The sequence below is a fragment of the Xenopus tropicalis genome, chromosome 8 (genome assembly GCF_000004195.4).
Source record: "Xenopus tropicalis strain Nigerian chromosome 8, UCB_Xtro_10.0, whole genome shotgun sequence".
NCBI classification, from domain to species: Eukaryota; Metazoa; Chordata; class Amphibia; order Anura; family Pipidae; genus Xenopus; species Xenopus tropicalis.
The window spans coordinates 70,131,802-70,139,630 of NC_030684.2; the positions used below are offsets into that span (position 1 = coordinate 70,131,802).

Genomic DNA, 7,829 nt, shown 5'->3' on the forward strand with positions numbered 1-7,829 from the left:
GCTGCTGCGTCTGGTTTTTGTTTCTGTGAATGTTTCCCCATTTTCCCCGCCTTAATGATTCAGATGCTGGTTTCCCACAAGGTACGTTATTGTTAGTTGTGGGTTTAGATATTAGGATATAGAGTTGGAGAGCGCTCTGTGGATGGTAGTGTTACATATTATCCCTCAATTCTCCATTCTGAGAGGTAAGTCCAGATTCTGGTTAATTACAATATATCAAGCATGAAGTTGCCTGTAGCAGCTTATGTGATTGCTTATAGTCTCCAGTACACAGCACTGTTTCTGCCAGTATAGGTAGCATGCAGTGGTGACAGTGTGCTGCAGTCTGTGGCTTCTATGGAGCTTCTATGGAGCTGTGTGGGGCTGCATGCAATTTTGGAGCCACTATGTGACGCCCCCGGGGTCCCAGGCACACTCACCCAGTCTTGTAGGGCAGTTTCTCCTGGCCTGGCGCCGATTCCGGGTCTTTTTCGGCGCCCTCCGCTCTCCCGGAAGTCGCAAGCGGGTGCGGCCGAAATTTAGCCCGCGGCTTCGGCGGCGTTGCTAGGCCGCAGTCGGATCTCTGCCGTGCTCGCCCCCAGCAAGGTGATTTCGGCTGGGGAGTGTAGCGGATCGGTTTGGGAGTCTCCCCACTCGATGCTGCCGATGCCTGCTCAAGTCCTGGGGCTTTTGTGGTGGGTTTTAGGGTTCAGACCCCGGGAGCGCCGATTCCTGCTTCCACTCCTGTGCGTGGTTGGACACGCCCCCCCAGCGGCATATTCTTTCTAGTTTTGTATGCTCACTTTATACTGCACCCAGGCAAATTATTACTTCGTTATACGTGAGTGCCTGCTTTGACCTGTTCCTATATATATATATCTATATATCAGTAAATATTGCCCTTTTACATCTTTTTCCTTGAGCCACCATTTTGTAATGGTCTGTGAGCTCCCTCAGAGATCACCTGACAAGAAATAATACAGCTCTAACTGTAACAGGAAGTACTGTAATTGACTGATGTGACATAACATGTTTGTGTGCATCATGAATCGTATTATCCCAGGCACTGGGAGTTTTGGAAGTTTTCTATTTGGGATTACCAAATGACAGATACTATATAAAAAAAAAATATATATATATATATATATTTTTTTTTTTTTTCTAAAAACAGTTTATTTAGAAGAAGCAGTGTTCTATATATGTGTGTTATATATATTAGCTCTGGCTGGATTTCAGTCTGCTTCCCAAACTGCACTAGATATGCCACCTGGCTGGTATTTAACAAGCCTAGCCAGTAAATCACCTGCTAGGGTTGGCACCAGTATTACAAATTTACCGCCAATGTACTTGCTAGTAAATTTGTAATACCCTATAAATCCCCTCACCTTCTCCATGCTGATCACCCTTTATACAGGCCCACCTTTGCCCTGCCCATTTCCCTGCCCGCTCTGCTCATTTTCTAATCTATTTCCTAGTCACATTCACCCTTTCTCCACCTGGTCCTTCCATTTTCCCACCCCTTACGCCATAGCCCTGCCCTCGAATGACATCACATCCCACACTCTGAACTGAAGGTCAGTATTATAAATAAAATTGTGGCAACCCTAATCTGTGCAGGGAGATCTCTGTTGTCTCCCTTACACCACACACACTATCCTCCAGCAGCTCCTCACAGCCTTTTCCTCAGATGCACTTCCTTTTTCTGTCACTTGCTCTGCAGAGCATGGCCTGTAGTTTCCTCATTATTTACACTGCTGCAGCCCTCATAATTACAATGCATCCACAAAAACAAGGCAATAAGGATATTTGCAAAGAAAACCTGCAGGGCTACACTCAACAGTCATCAAGGGTTCATAGCTCCCAGGAGGCTTAGCAGAGCTGGGACATAATAGATGCATGATGGAGGAGGTGGGACACAGTCCAGGGTTGAGGATGCAGTTGATCTGCTTCTGACAGAATGTAATAATTTAGCAGTACCCAAAGTCATGAGTGTTAGAGTGTTATACACTATATGGCCAAAAGTATGTGGACACCCCTTGTAATAATTGGAACGGTCTTTAAAATAACCCACACTTATAACTGCCAACATAAGCACCACTACATTATACCTGACAATTCAGTGTTTCCTACTTTTAGCAGAATAATAAATGTGCCCAAATAAATGTCCATAGACAATTGGTTGACTGGATATGACTGGAACAACTTGATTGGCCTGCACAGAACCCTAACATCAAGCCAAGGTCATCCAGTAAGAATGTATGCCTTTTGTGTGGCATGAAAACCATTTAAAGGCAGTCCTACACTATATATCTATACACTTACAACCTTAATTATCCTGTTCAGTGGTATGCTATATTTAATATTGTTACTACTACAGTTAGGTATTATCAGCATCAGACTAGCATTTTGGGAAACAAGGAAAACTCCCAGTGGGCCCTCCTGCTTCTAGGCATTTGGCCAATATCATGGTGATTCCATATTTCTGTATGGGAAAACAGAGTCTAAATAGATAAAATAATAGATTATAGTATGTAAAGAAAAGAGACTAGGAGAATTAAGAGATTAATTAAAAAGAGGGGTACAAATAGTTACCAAGAATAAGTCCTTATAGCTGGGATATCTGGACTGTTCCCTGGTGGCCACTGACCTTAGTGGACCCTTTTTCCTTTCCAGAACACAGAGAATTAACTCTTTTCTAACTTTTCCAGGTTTTGCATGTGTTTCATTTATTCCCAGCAGTGAGAAACAGGAAAGATCTAATTTAGGAGTCTGTAATGGGGTCAGGGAAGTGACTGACGCTAAATGTATTGCCACAGATACACAGGAGACTCCAGGGGGGCTGTTAAAGAAGAAGGAAAGTCTAAATCACTGGGGGTGCCAAAATATTAGTCATTGTAATCGCTTGAAACCCACGGCTGGTGCTCCTGTTAGGAGGAAACTGCACTGGCTGGGGTGTATGTGGGCTAGCAACCCTTACGTTTGCTTAAATATACCCCAGGCCAGTGCAGTTTTCTCCTAACAGGAGCATTGGCCAGGGGTATCACTGAGGGTTAGTCATTAATTTAGCTATTCCTTCTCCATTAATAATAAAGAAATGTATGAGGAAGTTTTTCACAGTGTAAAGGGGAGAGTAAGACTCTCAGCCTGTGCTATCCACAGCAATCTTTCTGTATCCATAGTATTGCTTTGTGCTCTAAGGGCTCTGGCACACGAGGGAGTTTAGTCGCCTGCGGGTGACTAAACTCCCCGATATGACATCCCACCAGAAAAAATGTAAATTGCTGGTGGGATGGCATATGAGGCGGCCCGATTTGCGGAAATCGCCAAAGTTGCCCCGAGAGGCAACTTTGCCGATCGCGCCACCGCGTATGCCATCCCACCGGCGATTTACATTTTCGCCGGTGGGATGTCAAATCGGGGAGATTAGTTGCCTGCAACAAGGGAGATTTGTCACGGGCGACTAATCTCCCCATGTACCAGAGCCCTTAGGGTGAAGACACATGGAGCTACTAGTAGCAGCTACTTGCCGTGGCTACTAAAATAGACAATGCTGATCATTTATTGATAACCAGATGTGTTTTAGCAGAGGCAATTCTCAGTATTGTCTATGGCAGGGGATTTTCTGGGGTTTAGTAGCCGTGAAAAAGTAGCTGCTACTAAGTAGCTCCGTGTGTCTTCACCCTTAGGGTGAAGGCACACAGTAGCAGCTCCTTGTCACAGCTACAAAAATAGACAATGCTGATAATTGTCTCTATGTGTATTTTAGCAGAGGTTATTCTCAGTATTGTCTGTGGCAGGGTATTTTCTGGCATTTAGTAGCTGTGACAAGTAGCTGCTACTAAGTAGCTCCATGTGTCTCCGCCCCTTACACAGCTTGAACTAGCAATAATGCAACAAACCTCTGGAACATTGGGATGCCAGTATTTTTCACAATAAGGAGAAAAGGTTTTAGGGCTCTGGCTGGTGGGCCCTTGGTGCCCCAGTCCAACATTGCATATAGCAGTTCAAGAGTCAAACCAGGAGATTAAAAAAAGGCCAAGGGCAAGGCAGGTAACTCAGGAAGGCTAGACTGCAGAACTGAGATCAATCATCTAGCACTGAGCAGAAGGAGGAGGCTGGCATATATAGCGTGTGCCTAATGCAATTCCAGCTGAACACAAAGACAGGCAGAAGGCAAAGGGAAGGGAAGGCAAGTAACAAAACAAGTAACAAGGCAGAGCTCCTAAAGCTGCATGTGGCTCAGCCAGGAGGAGCACAAGACTCATCACAATAAAGTCTCTGGTTCTAGTCCTGACAGCTATATGGCAGGAATAGATCCCACTAGTGCTGCACAAAAAAGAAGGGCAGCTGTGAAACAGACAGGAATTCCAGATGGTCTCCTGCTCCTTTGGGAAATGTTAATTAACTCTGTGCCACAACAGCCTATGTATTATTCAGAAGTGGAGGATGGAATAGAATCAATCAATTAGCCTCAGCTGAGGTCCTCACAGAAAGAATAAAGGCTTTAGTCTGTTTGTTTGGCAGACAACATCATTTATTCTGATGTTTTCTTTTAACCAAGAATAGAACTGTATTTTCCTTTAATTAACCAAGCATGATAAAAATTGGCCCTTCAAGTACACAGAGGCCCAAAAACAGCCCCTCCACGGGCCCAATAAATAGGGACTGTCTATGGAATTGTAAGCTCTTTTGGGCAGGGCCCTCTTCACCTCTTGTATCGGTAACTGATTGCTTTATATGTTACTCTGTATGTCCAATGTATGTAACCCACTTATTGTACAGCGCTGAGGAATATGTTGGCGCTTTATAAATAAATGTTAATGTAATGTAATGAATCTTACAGCAGCCCCTCTGGCATTTGCCAGAATCCACAGATTGCCAGTCTGGGCCCGACTGTGTACATGTGTCTCTTAAGTGACCAGGTCTGATGCATATTTTCCCTTCTTAGCTAATTTGCAAATGCAGGTGAATCACTAACAGAGGCGTAACTATAGATGAATTAGATCATACATCTGCTAGCATTTTCAGTATATTTTAATTAAAAATGTCTTATTCACAAAAGGCAAGGCTTCTTAAAATGATTTAGATGTGGGCTCTGCAATTTCTAGTTATGCCACTAGTCTGCCAGATAGATCTAAAAAGCATGTACTTTTACCCAGTTTGTTGAGTCAGCAAACTCAATGTTATAGTGTGTATGTGTGTAATAGTTTCTGTTGTATTACCTTTGGATTCCTTGTGGTCTTGAAAACATTTTGGCCTACAGCTATAGGGAAATGCTACTAAATGGAGAGTTATATTCATTGTAGCAGTTCTGTAATTGTCACGTGTCTAATATTTGGCCAACAGTACATAGGCTCTAAAACGAGGACCCTACAAGGGATGATACAGGGCATATAAACCAAATTAATAATCCAAAATTTTCTGACAAAAGTAATGTTTCTAGACACTGTGTAGATTGTAGCAACAAAGGGGAAGTTGTGTTCACCACTAAATTTGTAAATCATTAGGCAGGGGTGTAACGAGGCTGTAGAATGAATTTGCAGAATGTTTTAGAAGGAAAATTTGGAATTAGAGGTAGAGATCTTTGAGTCTGTTGCACGAGATTTCAGTTCTTTTATTTACAGACTTGTATACCACATGGTCTAAATTATATTTTTGGTGTAGCATGTTATATTTAATAGCACAATTTAACTGTAGTTCTGAAGATATTTGTGTATTATATACAGTATAGCTGTCATTTTGTCAGCACTGTGAAAAAGGTAATTGGGGTTGATCCAAGTTTTAAATTGTAAGGTCTTTTGGGCAGGGCCCTCTTCACCTCTTGTACTGCATATTGGTGGTTATTGTATTTTTAGTTTATACACCCATTATTGTAAAATGCTGTGGAATATGATGGCATTTTATAAATACATGTTAGTAATAATAATAATAATAATTTGAATGAATTTCTGTTTATTACAAATGGCTTAAATCTGACATATTTCTAGCTTTCTTTAACTTTCAAGTGTAATATTGTGTTTTTTGTGTGTCATTTTACTCTACTTCCAGAGATGCCAATCTTGTATTGTAAACCGGGTCCCAGACACATTCATTCTATCCACAGACTCGTTCTATCTTAGTTATACCCAGGCCATGTCCTCTGACCATGCTCCCTGCTCTGCCTGTTTCTGAGAATTTGGGTTGCGTTTCAATGCTTTTCAGTAGCAACAGGTAAGAAAAATTAGAGTGCAAGTTCTGACAGTGGGTGACTGGGATGTTATTGTGGGCGACAGGATAAGAAGGGGGAAATCAGGGTCACTGCTAAAAAATTAGGGTTGATGTCTCTACCTCATCATTTTTTTCAATTGTTTTTAGCTGGTTTGCTTTATATATTCTGTCTGCCCCTAATTGTTTATGAAGAATTGGTTTGTTGTTATTTTTCATGAAACAATTGCTAATATTAATTGTAATGGTAAAATCTATTTGCAAAGATTTGCCATGTAATGTCAATAGGAAAACTGCATTCTAGCAACTAAATTATATTTATTATTAAATATCTATAGGCCTGGGTCCCCTAGTATTAATAATGAGACTGTTAAGAGAGAATTAGTAATGCTGCACACCGGCGGTACAGCCAGTATATATGGCAGCAGTTTCGAAATAAGCTTCATTTGTATATTAACAGTAATGCTGGCTTATACAGGGGTGTGAACAGCTGCCTCCTGGTCCAACAAAGCAGAATGCACTGTTTAAATGGTGATTTCTCATGTGCAAAACTATATTTTAAAATAAGATTATAGCCATTATCATGGGAAATGATTAAAGTTCCATATTTCATTACATTTTAGGAAATAAAACACATTTTTGATAGAGGTTTGATATTTTCCATGGTCAAGCTAATTTTTGCTTTATATTTTTAAGTATATCAGTAGATGGCACTGTAATTCAATCAATAAATCATGCTTGTGTCTGTAGCTGCATCATTTATTTATATAGTGCCACCAAGATACGCAGCACTTTACATTTATTTCTAACTAACAGGGATCTTAAAATAATTTAACAAACAGGAAAGGCCTTCAGTGTCCAGTAATGTTGCAGCTTTCTGGGCACATATTAATCCCTTTATGCACTAGCAGTTTATTTATTTTTTTATGTCCAGCAATGTGCGTGTCAGACACTCAACTTAATCTGGTAAATCTGTTTAGTGACTGTAAAAGTAGTTACATCTCATTTTAATCACTGTTTTGCATTGTAGGAAAACCTTCACATTATTAAAGAGAATCATGGGGACCCACCCTAAACACCCAGAAGTTTCCTAAAAATGCTACATTTATTCGCAAAGCAAAGAATAGAAATGCATACTTACCATTCTGTCACAATCTGTACTTTCCGAAAATATGTGATCTTCTAAAGTGAACTTACTATTGGAGGGATTTTCAGGAAACCCCATTAAACTATATATATTTAGTTCTGGCATGTTCAGGAGACATGGAGCTTCCTTATTTTTTGTCTATGGTATTAGATATTTCTCTATATAATCTGGTTGCTATGGGTTACTAGATAAGGGGCCATTTGCATCTTTTATCTTGTTACAGAAGTGGAATGACACACACACAAGGCTTGAGTCTAAGCCGAAACGTTGAATAAAACACTATTTTCTTCTTTTTTTTTTTTTTGCTTCATACAATTCCTGTGAATACGGTTTGTTTGTGCTTACTATATATATATATATATATATATATAACCGAAAAATAGATGCCGCACTCACAGGTCTTAGTGAAAATAAAAGGTGTTTATTGTGACAGACTAACGTTTCGGCTGAGTCCACAGCCTTTCTCAAAGTGCACAAGCATTACAACAAACCCACTCAT

The 7,829-nt window shown here is 40.7% G+C and overlaps 1 long non-coding RNA gene across 1 annotated transcript; it reads left to right on the forward strand.

Annotated features, from left to right (window-relative positions):
• Positions 1–6,008: 6,008 nt before the first annotated feature.
• LOC116406941 lies at positions 6,009–7,431 on the forward strand. Its single transcript, XR_004219902.1, has 2 exons — positions 6,009–6,189; positions 7,214–7,431. It is a non-coding gene; the product is annotated as an uncharacterized LOC116406941 (long non-coding RNA).
• The last annotated feature ends 398 nt before the right edge of the window (positions 7,432–7,829 follow it).